Source organism: Cyrtonyx montezumae, unplaced genomic scaffold (genome assembly GCF_038088225.1).
Source record: "Cyrtonyx montezumae isolate F1298 unplaced genomic scaffold, pur_monq_1.0 scaffold_3, whole genome shotgun sequence".
Taxonomy (NCBI): domain Eukaryota; kingdom Metazoa; phylum Chordata; class Aves; order Galliformes; family Odontophoridae; genus Cyrtonyx; species Cyrtonyx montezumae.
Genome location: NW_027072034.1, coordinates 46,875,394 through 46,891,437, shown reverse-complemented (window position 1 = coordinate 46,891,437; position 16,044 = coordinate 46,875,394). Strand labels below are relative to the sequence as shown.

Below are 16,044 nucleotides of genomic sequence, written 5' to 3'. Positions count from 1 at the left end.
ATATTTAGATAGAAATTTAACTCCATGTTTTGTCTCGGATGATTGCTATTTTCAGTATTTAAAACTGATATTATTAGCTTACGGAGCATCTGAAAGAAACAATCAGATCGTGCAGACATTCCCTATAAAGAAAAGATTTCTGCAGGAAGGTCAGTAAAGTAAAAGGCATCATGAAAGCTGTGAAGTCATTTCTGTCTCCATCCTTCTTCTGATGTTGCACTGATTACCAGGTTCTGATGTTGACAGAGATGAGATGATCACATCGCTTGTGGGGAGGGCTGAAAGGAGCAAAGGGTGGAGGGGCCCCTGAAGTACAGGAGGACTGTAAGAGGGAATGGCTGTGTGAAGCGACACAGTCCTGCTGGGAGAGGGAGGTGATCAGAAGTTACACATGTTCAGCCATTAACTAATTACCCTTGCAAGGGGAAGCAATTGATTAGAGGTATCTCTCCCAGGAGATAAATGGCTGGTTTTAGCTGTTCCATATACTACTGCAGTGATGCTAAATATGTTCTGCGTTTACATATTTATCTGACTAACATGAGAAATACTACTGTCTAGAGTTTGGATAGTAAAGCCTTGAGTTTGGATAGTAAAGTCACTTCTGAAAAGTTAACTTCTAGAAGACTTTCAGGCATACCACCCACTGGAGATCAGGAGTTCAGTCTTGACTGCAGTGCTGAACTAAGCGTGTGTGTGAATTATATACAGCATTGAAATGCAAAACTTCTTGCAGATTCAGTGGCCTGGAAAGGTACTAAATCTAAGGATAATCCCCCATGTAGGGTATTCATATGTTCAGTCATTTTAGGCATGACCTGAAACCTCATATAAAATGTGAGATAGTCACTGAATTGTTTTATGGCTGACCATTCCAAGCTAGTGAAGACTTATCTTTATTTGCGAGAAGTTCACATTTCACATCTGCCTGGTACTTTGCTTCATGTCCAAGAAGACGTTATTGACCATCCTCTGGATGTGATGCTCTCTAAAGAATGGTGCACTGACTAGTCAAGAGAATATGTCTGTTCAGAGTGCATACTGATAAATGGCTGCACTGTTTGGTTTTCATAGTTTGGAAATGAATTATCTCTCACATTAGTACAATAAACTCTTCAGATATTCACAGTTGAGGGATTTCCTTTTGTTACTATTTTTATGTTTCTCATGGTACTCTGTAGATAACCCTTGAAACTGGTGTAATAACTTTGAATTCTCTAGATAATTTCCATTATACTGTGATTCTATAATATAATATCATAAAAGTATCGAAAATAAATAGAAATATTTCAAAAATATTAGAGGTTTTATAACTACAGCAATTATTTCTAACATTTCCTTGCAATATTGCCACTTGCCAATGCATAGTTTCACTGAATGGCAAGTCAGTACGGTCAATTATGTTTAAATTGGATCCATGTTGCCTTGCTCAGTTTTATACTGGAAACTCACCAACAAAAATAAAGAAATTAAGTACAGTAGGTTGGTCAGTTGTTTACAAATTCACTCCTGCATAATTTGTACTTCAGAGTAGCTTCAGTTAAACATCTTTGGTTTTACTCTTTCACCAAACTAGGAAATAATAGAGAGACTAAAATTATAGCTGTGAGTCTTAACAGTTTGTGGGAGGGATATAATTAATAAGATGTCATAGAGCTGGATCCAGAGAAGGTCATAGAGTGCTTATCAGTTAAGATATTCCTGTAGTCATCTTTTGCTGCTGGTCTATCACCTATAAATAGCCCATTAGCACACTCTGCTTTGTTATAATGATTTTTTTTCCATAGAACTGTAGATGATGTTTGATGCAACTAGTTTTATTATACACGTATGATTCACTTTCCTTAACTCCATCCACAATTTTTTTTTGCTGCTCCTTTTCCACGTGCCCATTTTTACATGCACAAGAATGAAACATACACAGAATAAAATAGCAACATAATAGCATACACTAATCAGCAAAGTATAAGTCCTATTGAGTAAGCCATACTATGAAGCATTTAATTTGTGATAAGTGGAGCATGCTATGGTTGTGATTTGTTACTGATTGAGATATCTCATATGGTAACTAGCATGGTGATTGCAAATGAGTACAGGACAGCACCAATTGTCATTTCTACTGAATATAGCACACATTAATTGAAGACATAGAATATAAAATATTTGGGTTCTTCCTACATTCTGTATTCCTCTGTGTTTTGAGTCCTCAAATGTAGGTGTTTGTGTAACAAGCACTTATAAGAGTACCTTGAAGGCCTATGGAATCTGAACACTGGGTTGTAGTTTCAAAGGGCCTAAGCCGTTATCTACTGTGGTCCAGTCTTTCCTCTTGAAGTAGACTTTCATACAGCTACTGAAGAAACTTCTGAAAAGGCAAAAAGGGAAATTTACTGCCTTGAAGTTACAAAAAAAATAATTATTCTTTGTCATGGACATGCAGACAATATTGCTGGCATTGCTTTCTGGACATGTTCAGAGAAAGCTGTCGTTGCAATCCTAATCACATACTTACTCAGAGTTTGGTCAGACAAGGTTGCTAAGCCATATCTTGGCTGTTACTAACAGGGTGCCTGTCTTGTTCAAGGTGTGAGAAACACAGGTGGTACTCGCAGATTATCCCTTGTCTGGAACTCTCCTGGGCAGAGTGGATTTAACCGCCAAGTGAGCGCTAGTTCTGTTGTCAGGTTACAGAAGTAAGTGGGTTCTCAGGGACCAAGCAGCTAGCAAGAGCTTCTGAGGGCAGCTTAGATTTTGCATTCCTTCCAACATTACCTCCACATTGAGAATCCTGCCTCACAAAAATTGAGGACTGTCATCAGCAGAGCAGCTTCGGAGATTGGCATCACTTGGAGAAGAAAGAAAGAGGAAGGGAAAGAAGCAGAAGTCCCTTAGAGGATAGAGTTCTTATATCTATACTTAAAAGACTTTCCTTGGTGTTGCTATTAATTATTTACAAAAAAAAAAGTCGATTACTCTGAGCTAAAAATGCACATTATAATTTTTCCCACTGAGTACTATGGATGTTAATTACAGTTTTATGCTGTATACTGCTTTTAAGACACATATCTACTGAACAGCAGTTATATACCTCTATTTATGTCACTGTTCTGAAACGATTTTCAGTGATTGTGTCTTATTTCTATGCTCAGTAGACCGAAAGTACGTGATTGGATCACTACAAGTCTACTTTTGCCATCCTTTCAAATGTTAAAATAGAAGAGGTAGAAACTTCTTTTAAAGGAGAAAACTGGGATCCTCAGGAAACAATTTAGTTTCAGAGGAACCATGTAATTGTTATCTCTGTGAGCAAAAAAAAAAAAAGTTACTCATGTTTTGTCTCCCAGTGTTTCTGGGTTTTAAAGTAAAAATTGAGTTCATCCCTTTAGCTGTCAATTGGAAACTAAGTCTCTTCTCTACCACTGCTGAAATCTTGCAGGCCCCAGGATGTAATTCCTCAGGCCTTTGCAAATCAAGGAGAGGTTGCCTTCACATTCACTTGTTTAATGGTAGAAGCAAGCAGGAAAACTGGGCTGGAGAGATTCTGCTTTCTAAATGCCTAGGAAAGCTTAGAGGTCTGCATTTGTAGACTAATTTTACTGAGCAAAGAACATGATGTGTTCTAAAGAACAACAAATGCTTCCATACGAAGTTGTTACACGGAAAATTATTGTGTTTTGTAGTTTTGAAAGCTAACAACTTCAAAGCAAACACTGTAAAATGGGAAAACATTTTGCTCCAAAGGAAGCTACTAGAATGGATACTTGTATTTTTTTTCCAAGTATTAAATATGCAAAACATTTCAGTACCAAGCTGTGTCTTCAAGCAGAGTGCTTTTATTACTGAAAGAGACAAGCACAAAGTAGTAATTCAAAGAGCTCTCATTTTTCCCATGGGTTTGAGTGTGGCAGGAAGTCTCTATTAATTTTTAGAACATGACCATGTTATTTACGACTCTGCCATTGCTGTGTGCAGGTCTCCCTCAGAGAGTCTGCAGACATGCAGAGGTCAAGAGGCCTCAGGTAATGTACAGAAGAAATTTCTTCATTAAGTCTCTCACACTGACCCATTAATGACTTTGAACTGAGAATACCCTTCTCATGCTAGCAAGGTGATGCCACAGATATCTTCTCCTTTCACAGATGAGAGCAAACAGTCTTCAGAATGGGAGAAAGGCACCAGTGAGCTGCTCTGAAAGTAATACCTCCTATTTTGTTATGTTAGCCCACTATACCAAAGGCAAATGTTGGTGGTATGGAAGCAGAGGTTGAACCTTCTCACCAATATCCCATTACATTTTCTTGCCATGCAACAGATAGCAGCAGAGGAGCAGTCTGACAAAATGGTACCTGACATGGAAGTTTGTATGAAGCACAGATGTGTCACTGAAGTCCTCCATGTGGAAGAAATGGCACACACTGACATTCATTGGCACTTGCTGAATGTTTGTGGAGACCAGACAGTGGATGTGACCACAGTGAGGCAGCAGACAGTGTGTTTCAGCAGTGGGGACAGCAATGTGAAGGGAAGGCAAACCATGTTCTGGATGGCCATGCACAGCTATCATACTACAAAATGAAGAGTGTCTCTAAGTCATCCATATGAATTGGATATGGGTAGTGACTGTGTTGAAAAATAAGCTTTTTGTAGCTGAGAATTTGCTCCATCAAATAGTGTTATTGTACTCTTTTTATCTGTTGTAGTTTCCATGGAAATAAATAGGAGGCATTACATTCAGAGTGACCTATTTATTTGCTTAGCAATCTTAAAGTACTTTTTTTTAAATAAGTGTCTACTATTAGTACCTGCTTTCCTGTAATCACTCTGTTGATTAGTTAGCTCTGAACTTTCGTTGTCAGATTCTTTAATAGAAAATCCCCTGAGCTTCCACCAGTGATGCTTTTGACAGATTTTCTAAGACATAAACTTTTCAGTGAGTTCATCGGTTGGACACTATTGTTGGGTCCACACTTCTCAAACAAAGCTTTTGAAGGCAGGGAGCCTCCTGAAGGTATCAGATATGAGCAGTCAGTGAAACGTGAAGATGGGATACAGTCCATAGGCTTTTTCTTGTTATGTACATAGTAAGAGGTACTATATGTAGTAAGAGGTACTATGAATGAATTGCACATTAAAAAAAAAAAAAAGTACCACTGGAATGCATTCCTCCTGGAAACCTCCAAACAGGATGTCAGAAATCCCTAAAACAGATTCTGGAGGACTTCCTGTGACTAAAATGTAGCCTACACTGAGGCAACCATGGAGGAGACCACACAGAGCTAGCTATAGGAGCTATAGGCATTATAAACCATTTGGACAGCAGGAAAGAGATGGTACCAAATACTATAAAAGAGTTATAAATGAGGTGAAGGCAGTTCTATTTCTTTGTAGCTGGAAACTCTCCTGACAGCTTTTGGAGTATGTGGAACCCTCAGACATTGTGATGACAGGCATCATCAGGAACTTGAACTAGCAAATAATTCTAGTCACTAGCCTTACACAGCTCACAATGTATTCAGCACAAGGATTTTCAAGTTCCTCTGTCAGAGCAAAAAGGCTAACCACTTTTGAATACATAAAGTGCATCTTCCTACATTATTAACAGCTCAGCTGGTTTTATCAAAACTACATAAATTGTAGCCAATTTAGCTGACAGTATGATCTGAAGTATCATGTCTCTGATGTGATAATCAAATGAATTTTCTTCTAAATTTAGTGCCTCATCATTTTGTTTTATAGTTTTTATTCATTTCATTTGATAAGAGACTACCTAATTATGTTTTCACAGCCTTGTGCTCAAGAACCACATATATTACTACATCAACGTGCTTTGGAATTTTGTCATCTTATTCAGGATTTTGGCTTGATATTGTGTAAGCCTTGTCATCTGTATCTAGGAGCAGACCAACCACAAGTGTCATGAGCCGTTATCTGTACTTAAGATTGGGCTTGCTTCAGCCATTGAATTATTCCTTGTGTGCCTTGTTTTGACAAGGTAGCTTTTTAGTGCCAAAGCTACCTCTATTCCACATTTGGTTGCAAATTCCTTCTTTGAAAAAATAGCATTATATGATGGTGGATGCAGGTAGAGCTCACCATGACAGCAGTTCCAACATCTATTGGCCATTGGACAGCACTATTGAGAAAATATTATTCTGTAGATGTCTGTTGTGATTTTGTTTGTTTTTTTTTTTCTGACACAATCTGCCTCATATTTAACCTCCTAATTCCCATTTCATCTGCAGCAGCAGTCTCAAGTAGAATGTATTTCCATGCACTAGAAGAACAAACTACACAGCATAAATAAGCATTTCCTATGAGTCATATTTATTTCTCACATTTGATTTGCTGCTGCTTGTTGCTACTTGAAGCTCAGTTGAACTAACCTTTACTTAAGCTTGGGAATGAGTATAAACTCTGGTTTTCATGTCACTCCATTTACTGGTTTAATTATTATGTCTGTTTTTTGTTTCTGACCACAAATGGCTGAGCTCCATATACAGACGTATTCAATAGAAGCAGAATAAAATCCTCTGCCTTGGTGCTCAGACCTCATGCCCCCACTTGGCAAAATTGCCATAGTGTTGCTTTTAATTTAACAATACAGTTATTCAATTGATTAAAAAATAAATCTAGTCCTTCACCTTCTAGTTCTCCTGGGTCTCTGTTCCTGTTTGCTGCCTTGGAGTGAACCTTGTATAGGAATTGCTATTACCCCTGCTTGGCCTTCCGGAGCACTCCATGACACAGTAATGTAATTGCAGAGTGAACAATAGCTGCAATTGGGAATGCACTTACAGAAGAAGTGGGCAATAGCCTCACTTGCTCGGTTTGCTTGCAAATGAGCCCAGGGAGAACCAGGCTAACTGTCCCGTGTCAGCTGCTGTATGAGTGTATCTTGACAGTGGTGCAGCAGCAGTAGAGGTGTACACAGGCAGAGAGCATGTAGGCAACACTGCTTTTGCTGAAGAAACATCAAAACATCGTACCCACTGCACCCATTCTAGGGGAAGAATATGATGACTGTAGCTAGATGGTGTTATTTCAAGGTTTTGGAAGATGCAGCCTTTACGTATGAAACCAACACAAAGTGCATATTGAAATGGAAGAAAATACATACAGGAAGACTTGAAACTAAATATTTGATCTTTAATAGGTAGAGTGGAAGGAAAAGCAAGACTTCAGTTGTTTCTGAGTTTGCAAATCACACTGTTCTTATGTGAAACATCCTTCTGATTGCTGTCAAAGACCAGGATGGAGGGTAACCTCTGCTGTACAGAGCATTTAAGTAAGGAACTTGGATCTTATGCATTTGATTTGATTTTGTAGCTTTGCTTTACTTGATTTTGTAGTTTTGTCTGAAAATAGTTGAATTGATCTCTTCAGGGTTTGAATGGAAGCTTTTATTTGGGAAAAAAAATCTTTTACTCTGTTATTCTTAAGAAAGGCTCTTTCTCTGAAGTCAAGAGGCATATTCTTTTTTTTTCAGCCCAGTTTGCTAACAATAAAGTAAATTCAGATGAACATATCTGATATGTATTTTTTTTTAAATTTTAAGCCCATAATGCAAGAAGTATCGAATTAGACATAGAATTTTAGTTCCTTCTACTCTGCATATGCTTTTCTTATTTTTCTTCTGTGCTTAAATGCATGTCTTGGATTTGCTATTAGATGTTTGAAAAATTATTTCTTGAGCAAGTCTGTCAACTTAGTTAAACACACTAGTAGTCAACACCTGAGTCACTGATGAGTGTGTGTATGTTTCTCAGTCTTTGGCATATCAGTAGAAACTTCAGTGGAGATGTGTTTTGCTTTGCTTTACTTTTGTAGTGAGTAAGAGGCTGACCCTGGGCAGATACCACAACTCAGCTGCTTGTCAGCCACTGAATAACACGAACAGGTGTCCAAATGAGGAGTTACTTTTAGTTTGGTTGAAATTAAAGAAATTTATTTCCCTGCGGCAGGATGAGAAGTAGACCAACTAGCTCCAACTTCTTAAATCCCTTACCTTAATACACACTGTGAAGGTGGCTGGAGAATTTGCCCCAGAGAAACTTGATCTGACATGAGCCTAAAAGTCTCATCCTTGAGCTGAAGCATCATTGTCCTTCAGCAATGGAAAGTCCTCAGCAGTGCGAATTTTGGCAACTAAACCATTCTGTGAAAGCAAGCCTCTAGTATGGAAATCATGTGCAGTGGCATTAGTGTGTCATGAACCCATGCAGCTTTCCTTGATGTCCCTTAGCAGCATTTAGAATTTTCCTAACAACTCAGAGTTTGGACACATTTTTGGCAGAATGATGTAGGCAGCTGTTTCTGGAAGCCGTGGCAGAGCTATGCACTGCACCACCTTGTTTTGTTACTGTGGTGTCTCAAAGTCTTTCTGTGTCATGGACAAGCAGATGCCCCAGAGCTGTTTAGATACAGCTGTTAGAAAAATAATTGAAAATAATCATTTTGCCTTCTTCTCTAGGGCTTCATCAATGTCTTGAGTACAGACAGCCAGCAGCCATTTCTCCTCACACTATACATTGTGAGCCATCAGCTCCAGATTTGCAACTGACTACTTTATTTACAATAAACAGAAAAGACATTTGAAAACACGAGAAGGAGTGTCGTGGTGGCCCCTCCTCCATTGGCTCAGTGATTATCACATGCACTCAGGATGTAAGAATAAAGTATTTCAATCCCTTCTTTTCCTCAAAAGGATTAAAGCCCACTTTTCTTGCCTCCTTGGAGACTGAAGACTACCTTGGCAAAGGAACCTTTTCTAGACTTTGAGTTAAAGCAAGGCTTATTGCAGAAATGAATTAAAATTAATCTGTAGACAGTGAGCCCAACTGCAGCTAAACAACGCAGAGTTCAGCTGGCAATAGAGAAACCTACTTCCCTGTGCCTTAGCCTGAGGACCTCTGTGTGCCTTGTCTCAAGGCTACTTCATGTAGCAATTTCCTCATCCTGTACTTGAAAAGAAACTAGGATGGCTGCTGCAGCTGCATTTTGTACAAATCCTGATGCAATTAGGCAGCTGCTGAAGAGGAGAGTCTCTGTGGAAACCCAGCAAGTTTCTGGGTGCTATTCAGAGTGTCTCAATGGTACTCAGCAGGTTTATTGAAAATCAGGTGTTTGTAGATGAGTGCGAGCACAGCCTGATGCTACAATGTAGTTGGACCACAGTTTTGAGGATCACAGTTTCAGAGGTAAACACCTAAGCCCCTTTTCTACCTTGGACATCTAAATCACTGGAGTATCTAGCCCCTAGCATTCAGGAGCATTGCCACTCAGTAGGAACTGTACTCCTAATTCAAAGGATCATAGAATCATTTAGGTTGGAAAAGACATCTTAAGATCATCAAGTCCAACCATTAACCTAGCACTTGGAAGTTTACCACTAAATGATATTTCTAAGCACCAGTGATTCTCAAAATGCCACTCCGAATCTGTATGTGTAAATTGCATATTGTTTATTGTTAAGAATGAATGAGCCTCTGTGTCTTTCTGCAATTAGATCCAGGATACTAACTGATACAGCTGTGTGAGCACTCTGAAAGGATCTGTTTGATTTAAATGCGGAGAAAAGCCTGTAGAGCTAAATGAGCAAAAGAAGTCTTTTCCACAGAAGCTGCAGGTCGTGTATGTAGAAATTCAAAACAAAACAAAACAAACAAGCAAACAAACAAAAAAGAAGTGATCTTGGAAGCATGTCTTTCTATTTATTAGTATAAAGCTGTTTTTTTTTTTAGTCAAAAATCAATTTTGTAACATGACACACGAACATAGAAAAGTTTGGTTTTCCTACGTAACTTCCAATAAATCCTAATACGGCGTTTCTACATGTTTGCCTGTCATAGACTGCAAAAATCAATATGTGTATTGACAGTACAGGCTTGTATAGACAACATGGAATCATGGAATCATTTGAGTTGGAAGAGACCCTTAAAGTTCATCTAGTCCAACTCTCTTGCAGTGAACAGGGACACCTGTAGCTAGATAATGGTGCTCAGAGCTCCATCCAGCCTGACTCTGAATGCCTCCAGGGACAGGGTATCAACCACTTCTCTGGGCAGCCTGTTTCAGTGCTTCACTTATTATAAGCAACTTCTTCCTTACATCCAATCTAAATCTCTCCTCTTTTAGTTTGAAACCATTTCCCTTGTCCTGGCACCACAGACCCTGCTGAGGAGTCTGTCTCATTCTTTCTTACAGTCCCCTTTGAAATACTGGAAGGCCACTCTCAGGTCTCCCTGGAGCCTTCTCCACACTGAGCAGCCCCAGCTCTCTCAACCTGTCCTCAAAGGAGAGGTGTTCCATCCCTTGGGTCACTTTTGTGTCCCTTCTCTGGACTCACTCCAACAGGTCCATGTCTCTCCTGTGCTGAGGACTCCACATCCGAATGCAGTACTCCAGGTGAGGCCTCACCAGTGCAGAGTAGAGGGGCAGGGTCATCTCCCTCACCCTCCTGGGGTACATATGAAATATTACTCCAACAATATTTCCAGAAAAGGGACAATTATCACGTGACCTTCAGTAGCTTTAAAGAAACAGGATGATGAAAGGAATTAGACATATGCTGCATGGACCAGATGTCAGAATACACAGTTTTGTCATTCAGTCAATTATATGCCAAGTTATATCTGCAGTGTGAGTATGATGTCTTGCCTTTGTGCTCATTCATCTCTGAAGAGGCCCAAGGTGGATATCAAAGTTAAGACCTGTTAAGATCTCTGTTCTTCATGGCAAGGAGGCCGTGAAATCTAGAACAAGAATGTAATGTATTCAGAAGAAGCTGCAGAGAATGTGGGTTAGGGAAAGACTCTATGCTGGTTTTGACAGCTAGTAGTCACTTCCTTACCACACACCCTTATGCTTCTGTATGTTCTACTTCCTAATTGTGTTCTTCAGGTTTATCACTAAGCATTTCAGAAAATAAAGTATTTGCAAAGTGTACAGAGACTTCCAGATTTTAGTATTTTGAAAATATTGCAGCCAACTTCCACCTCTTCTGTAACTATATTTGCAGGAACATGACTGTTGTCTCAGGCCCTCTTTTTTATTATGTGTATTGAAATAAAACAAGTGGATGAATAGTACCAGAATTAGTCACAGTTCAGTCGTGCTGTGATATTATCTGTAGGCATATCAGATGTGCACTGTATTTATATGGAACAACACTCACTCACACATAATGAATTCTGTTGAGCAGAAGCCATATGACAAGGAGCAAACAGCATTTTTAGAAACTGTAAGTAGATAGTCAAATGAGGCCTATTTGCATTTGGGTAAGGTGTCAGAAGAGGCAGAATTCATTATGAATAAATTAGATGTTGCTGCCCAGAGATAAAGAAGGCTGAGCTTTATATTTCCTTTCTTGGAGAGGAGACACTAAGAAGGGGCATGAACTTGCTCTTCATGCATTAATAGCAACAAAACCAAGCTGAGAGAACTTCATGGTGGATATTGCTTCAGGAGTGGCAGTGCTTGCCCTGCTCCAGCCCTGTCACCCTGCATTCCCCATCCTCATTCACCATCACAGATGAATGATGTGACCAAATGTATGGCTTAGAAACAGCCTCTCAATTGAAAAGTGCCCTCCCTGACACCTCAGGAAGAGCCCCTGGATGAGCTTTAGCTGTAGATACAGGGCACTTTTAGCTGACGAGCAGCATGGTGCAGTGAGTTGTGTCTTGTGGGGTTTTAAACTGTCTGAGAGCTAGCTAAATCCCTAATAAATCCTTAAAGAATCAAAACTACATCAGAGACATATACTATAGCTGAGCCTTTAAAATATACTTGGATCTTGTTGAGGTGCCTGCTAATGTGGTCTGTGTCTGACACAAAGCAACTCAGCAACAAAGGCTGCATCTCTGTACCTGTCGCAGAATCCTAGAATCAGGAAGGTTAGAAAAGACCACTAGGATCACCTAGTCCAACCACCAACCCATCATATTGTGCCTGCTAACCATGTCCCTCAGTGCCACATCTACCCTTAAACACCTCCAGGGACGGTGATCCCACCACCTCCCTGGGCAGCCTGTGCCACTGCCTCACCACTGTATGAAAAGAAATTTTTCCTAATGTCCAGCCTGTCCTTGTGGCCTGGCCTGGTTGGCAGGATGACCATTCAGCCTGAAGGGAGGCAGGGGCTGTAGGCCCATCAGCTTGCTATGAGCACTGTGCTGGTTCCATATAGTAATAATAATATAAATTAAATAATAATATTAATAATAATTTTGACCATCAGTGAGTTTTTTGTCTTTACTGATGAAGGCACCTGGGCATCTCTTGCCATGCCTCTTTCTCTTTCTAGAAAATTTGTATGAGCTAAAATGTTATATCCACCCCCTCCTCAATAGTGCACATGAGCAGTATGTCCTGCTGCTTCTTCAGCAATGAGAAGTGCTAAAATCGGAAAGGCTCTTTTCTGACAGCCATTTTTCTGCTTGTGCTTACTAGGTTTGTCATTAACAGAGGCAGTTTTTCAAAGCACTCATTTTTGATTGAAACTGTGGTTTTACCAGTGCTTCTTATGTTATAATTCTAGCGTGTAATGTTGCCCAAAGTATTAATGCTGAATCTAGGGGCTTTACACAGTGATAGTGTATTTTATTTATTTCACTGCATTTCATTTCATTCATTCTATTTTCTGTATTAGTCTTTTTTTATATTTAATTCCATTTTATTTTTTTTTAATTCTTTTTTGTAAGGAAAGAGAAGGATTTTTTTTCTGAGAGATTAATCAAAGTCAAAATAGTTATGTAAATATTGCATTGTGACCAGTAACTCTTACAGGCAACTAGAGGGCAGACTTCTAAAACAGTTCAAGCTCTGTAAGATGCAGACAGGTACCTCATGAGCTTCTCAAAAATATTAATTGCATGACTCATAGAGATTTTGCATCTTTAACTGGCTAAATAGTTTCAAAATACTGATATGGCTCGGCCTATTACATAAAAATAATACTCCTTGCTATGTGTCAGCAGCCAAGCAGTTGGTATTCTAAAACTGCTAATTATTACACTCAATATAACTGAGTTCCTGTTCCCTTATCCTTCCCTTCGTCTCAGAGTGGTTGTGTTCATGAATTGTGTCTTATTGTACACGGTGAATCACTCCAGAGTGCAGAGGGCATTTTTATTATGTGTGAGTATTGTTTAGCATCTGAATAGGGCTTTGCTTCTGACCCATTCGTTGTAGGATGTTTATAGGGACCTTTGCAATGGCAGAGAATAAATGAAGTGAATCAAACCCTCACAGCCAAATCATCAAGAAGCAAACGAAATGCTGAGAAAACCTCTCTCTTTATATATTTTTTTGACTTCTCATGATCTGGTCTCACAGTCTGATGGAGGTGGGACATACAGTATAATTATTAGGATTTGGAACTGTCAGAATGAATCTTGAAGGGCAGTATGCATACATTTGACATCACACACCTGAATGGAAGCTGGAAATCAATAGAGAAGAGACTTAGATGAGGTGGTGGCTGTGGGGCCGGTTTGGAAATGCCAGTTTTATGTTATTCTGCAAAGCTGGGCCCTGCCCTCAGCTAGACTATAAGGGTGCAAGAACAGCTGGGGTTAAACCACGCAACAGAAGTTAAAAAGAGAGTACTCCCCCCCGATCAGCAAGACTGTCTCCTGCAAGTTCTTGATGGTGAGAGTGCTGAGCAGGAATTAAGGTTGGGAGTTTTACAGGCCTGAAAATGTCAGCCCTTAGAAGCCCTCTGCAAAGAGCTGCAGCAGCATCTGGGCAGGATGCCGGGCAGCCAGTGTGGGGGCTGATAAGAAACTGCCCAGATCAGTCATGCTCAATGTTCCGTGTTGCACTGGGAGAATTGCTGAAAGCAAGATGTTTCCATAAAAAGTTACACTTCCAAAGCATAAACCTGTCCCAGTGGAGAAATGTTCCATCAGAAAATACTGGACCAGTTTGATGCTTGGCATATTCTAAGGTATAAAAGCTCATTGCATTTTAAACAAACTTCAGCGGCTTCAGCCCATGCCAACGCTCAAACAATCAATCAAGCAAACTCTGCTTTTTCTCCCATAATTATCCAACTTAATAATTCTCTTGTCATCTTCCTCTTTCACTTCACTGAAAGAAGAAAGTTTGTGTTTGCAGTATACCACGATGCTGTTTGCTTCTAGTTTGATTGCCCAGAATTTGAAGTTCATAAAGTCATGATATAAATACACATTGCTTTAATCTCAAATTATGTATGTGCAAGTGGCACTAAAATTCAATTACCTTCAAGACATACATGCTCAGACTTCATTTTCCAAACCTTTTTTTAAAACATACCTTTCTAAAAACAGCAGGAAATGCAAATTTTCTTCAGTGACAAATGAAAGACAAAATCTGCCTTGCCAAGGTTCAAACACATGGCCTTTGAAAGTCTAAGGAGTTAACATCTAATGCTTAGACCTTTTCCCTCAAACATTAAAGTTCCATGAGAGGCAGAAAGTATTTGTGATGAAATATGAATGGCAGAGCACTGGAGGATGTGTGGATTCTGAAGAATAGTGAAATAAAAATGTTCAGACGAGGTGCAAGTGTGGTAGGAGCTGAAAAGTCAGGAAGTATGGAAGCTGTGGGTGAATGTTTATGAGTTCACTAGTGTAGACAAATTAACATCCTGACTGTACAACTGAAGTACAGCTGAAAGAAAATTCGGCACCTATGTCGTAAGTTTGGATACAGATAAGCACTATTAGGCTATGTGTTCAGCCTGATTAACTGATTAATTGATACTTACAAGAGTCATTTATCAACTTCATATTGCTTTGATATGTAGTTTTTATCATACAGTTCCTCAACCATTTTTGAAAAAGGACAAAGACATCAGCTCCACAGACATAATCAGGCAACAAAGACCGATGGCACTTCAGACGTGTCGTTAATGAGGACATCTGCTTGTGAGCTCTGCAGGCCTCTACAGCGTGCCATGTTTTTCATCTTCCACAGCCTTTGCCCCTGCAACTCTACCACTGCCACAAAACAAAAATGTACAATCTGTTTCTCACAGATTTTTATTTTCAAAATACGAGTGAGTTACTGCTTTTGGACTAATGAGAAAGATTTGTACATAATTTAAATTAAACTTCTAATATTTGGAGAATTAACACCAAATGAAGCACGAGTGTAAATGAAGTCTGAGGCAAGTGCCTTCCTCTAGAAATTCTGTAGTATATTAATACAACTTATTCAAAAGTCATTTTTCATCATTTAATTACATAGCACAATCATGCATCTTAGTGTTTAGAGTGTTTGTGAAACAGCATGATCTTGAAGCTAATTGCTCATCCACACGAATACTTCAATTTCAATGTTTGACTGTGTTAAGACTGCTGAAAAGATTTAGCTGTAAGACTCATTACCCTATCATAAATATGTCAGTAAAACTAAAGTCACCTTTCTTCAAATTTCAGTCTCCCCCATATCAACTGTTTTTCTAAAAAACAAAACCGAGTGGCTTGAATTTTCAAAGAAAAGCACAGAACATTTGAGAACTTTAATTTCACTAGAAAGAATCAGCTTTCAAGATAAATCAAGCACTTCCCATGAAAAGCTTTCTTTAACTTGTTGGACTTCTAGCCTCTTCCTGCCAACTCTGAAGTAGCAGAACTATTACATCTGGAATAAGTAATTCCACTGCTTTCCACAATAAAGCCTATAGATGAGCAGCATGGGCTTCCCGCAGTGCTGAAAATGGCGCTAATCGTGCAGTGGCTTCAAGCCATTGATGCCATGTGCTTGGTGGAAACAAGGGCTGTTAAGACTGTTGCAGAATGTTACAGTCCAAGCTACTGACTGAAGATTTCCAAGGCTGCAAGATGTCGCACCAAATGTCCTCCTTCAGTGGCTGGCCTGCATAGCTGTACATAGCTCACTCCAGGATGTAAGCCTGGCCCTGGCAGGTATTTTCTGTCACTGGCATGGGTGATGCTACAACTGAATGGGGCTGCCATGAGAGCAAACAGCAAGGTTTTGCAGAATGCTTTTGGACTCACAGCTTGTTCTGCCTTTCATGTCACAAGAGGGTTTTTC

The 16,044-nt window shown here is 39.5% G+C and overlaps 1 protein-coding gene across 6 annotated transcripts in view; it reads left to right on the top strand.

Moving 5' to 3' along the window:
* The window catches only part of SMPX (small muscle protein X-linked), a 39,751-nt gene that overhangs the window by 13,525 nt on the left and 10,182 nt on the right, over positions 1 to 16,044 (top strand). The window contains exon 5 of one of the 6 annotated variants that reach the window (XM_065741479.1): positions 8,471 to 8,622. The exons of 3 other annotated variants lie outside the window; for them this stretch is intronic. The gene's annotated coding sequence lies outside the window, so the exon portion shown is untranslated. Of the gene's footprint in view, positions 1 to 55; positions 168 to 4,312; positions 7,778 to 8,470; positions 8,623 to 16,044 lie in introns of those variants that run through there. 2 more of the 6 variants (XM_065741478.1, XM_065741480.1) reach the window with 2 other exon arrangements.